Consider the following 2,500-nt stretch of genomic DNA (forward strand, 5'->3'; position numbering starts at 1 on the left):
GATAACAGATCTCTCTCTCTCTCTCTCTCTCTCTCTCCTCTCTCTCTCTCCTCTCTCTCTCTCTCTCTCTCTCACACACACACACACACACACACAGATTAACACGTATTTATTACAATAGAAAGGTACGTAAAGTAGAACTTTTTGTCCATGGTAAGAATGGATATCAGAATCTCTCTCTCTCTCTCTCTCTCTCTCTCTCTCTCTCTCTCTCTCTCTCTCTCTCTCACACACACACACACACACACACACACAGATTAACACGTATTTATTACAATAGAAAGGTACATAAAGGTAGAACTTTTTGTCCATGTAAGAATGGATAACAGCTCTCTCTCTCTCTCTCTCTCTCTCTCTCCTCTCTCTCTCTCTCTCTCCTCTCTCTCTCTCTCTCTCATTTTTCAGATATTCCGTATCATACGAACGGCTAATAATCTATCAAAATATCATTCATATCTTTATAATACCGTTTTCAAAACACATCAATTTTGTTATTATATATAGCAGTCTTTTATTTTCTTTTTTTAGTTTTAGTTAATGCATCTAAATGAAATGAATTACGAAGTTTAGATTGAAGGGATGATTAGTTTTCATCACAATGGAGTTGACCAATTTTGAAGATGTAATTATTCAGCCAAACTTTAGCCAAATTCGCTCAGTCTGCCAGTTAATAAACCATTATTAATGTGAAGGCAACTATCAAGTTCTTAGACGGACAATCAAATTGATACGACCTGCAGATCGATTATCAAATTCAGTTAGTACGCAGGCTGATATTGAAAGCCACAGTCTGCAGGCTGATATGAAAAGCCACAGTCTGCAGGCTGATAATAAAACCAACGTTTGCAGGCTAATAATAAAAGCCACCTATCCAGGCTGATAATCAAACCTGTTACAGGCTGATACTTTAAACCCAGTCACTTGGCCTGTAAATGAATTCAACTATTGCAGGCTCAAAAGTCTACATGATGATAAAATTCAATCAGTCTGCAGGCTGATAATAAAAGCCACCCATCGTGCAGGCTGATAATCAACGCAGTTACAGGCTGATACTCTACCTCAGTCACTTGGCCTGTAAATGAATTCAATAATTTCAGGCTCAAAAGTCTACATAATGATAAAATACAATCAGTGTGCATGCTGATAATAAAAGCCGCCCATCCTGCAGGCTAATCATATCAGTTACAGGCTGATACTCTAATCCAGTCAGTTAGCCTGTAAATAAATTTAATTGCAGGCTCAAAAGTCTACATAATGGTAAAATCCAACCAGTCTGCAGGCTGATAATAAAAGCCACCCATCCTGCATGCTGATAATCAAGGCGTTTACAGGCTGATACTCTAACCCATTCACTTGGCCTGTAAATGAGTTCAATAAATTCAGGCTCAAAAGTCTATATAAAATCCGATCAGTCTGCAGGCTAATATTAAATTCTCTTCAGAACGAGTATATGCCATCAAAACCGGACCAGCCTGTAGACTGATTACAAGCTATGTAATCAGCAGGCTGCTAGCTGTACTGGCAAAGATACATAACAAAAGGTTAATACGTAACCAGCATTAATTACATGTGGGCATTTTACGGTTTCGCTCCATTGTACCTCTCCTTATGAAAGGTTCTCACAGTATAATTAATTTGACCTTGATTAAAGCTTCCACGGGGGACCGGAAGGAACGCCTGGTTTCATATCTCTTAATTAATCCTTGTGCCAAGAATGAAATCATCCGAATTATGTTTCCGAGTGAATAGAAGTCTAATGAAACAGTCACTCAATGTCAAAAGGAAATACAAAAATGTTCGGATATGGGAAATTAGATGTGTTTAATATTTGTTGGGAATTATTGAGACGCCTTTATCAATAGATGACGTTCAAAATCCATTGAAAATCATTACATAAATGTTTTAGAGGTTTAATGGCCGCTCATGAATGGCAGAGGCACGGGACAGTGACATTGCTCTAGCTAGCAGGACAATGTCCTAGAGACTGAATATATATATATATATATATTATATATATATATATATATATATATATATATATATATATATATATATATATATATATACATATATATATACACACATATATATATATATATATATATATATATATATATATATATATACAAAATTAGGATTAGTGCCCAAGCCCCCTCTCCACCCAAGCTAGGACCAGGGAGAGCCAGGCAATGGCTGCTAATGACTCAGCAGGTAGACACATAGGCTCCCCCAAAGACCCCATTCCTTAGCTCACAAGAATGGTGAAGTTGCAGACACTACAATAAACTATGGAGCTTGAGCGAGACTCGAACCCACGTCCGGCAACTCACCAGGCAGGGACGTTTCCAATAGACCACCACTGTACCTCAATTACAAAGGTCAGGGATTTAAACATCACTGAAGCTATTTCTGGATAAGAGATAAAGATCTTTTTTTTATTTATTGATATCGGAGTTAATTATTATGACCGGCCTTGTCATCATCCTATAGGCGGACAAAA

This window comes from Palaemon carinicauda, chromosome 28, assembly GCF_036898095.1.
Source record: "Palaemon carinicauda isolate YSFRI2023 chromosome 28, ASM3689809v2, whole genome shotgun sequence".
Lineage (NCBI taxonomy): Eukaryota > Metazoa > Arthropoda > Malacostraca > Decapoda > Palaemonidae > Palaemon > Palaemon carinicauda.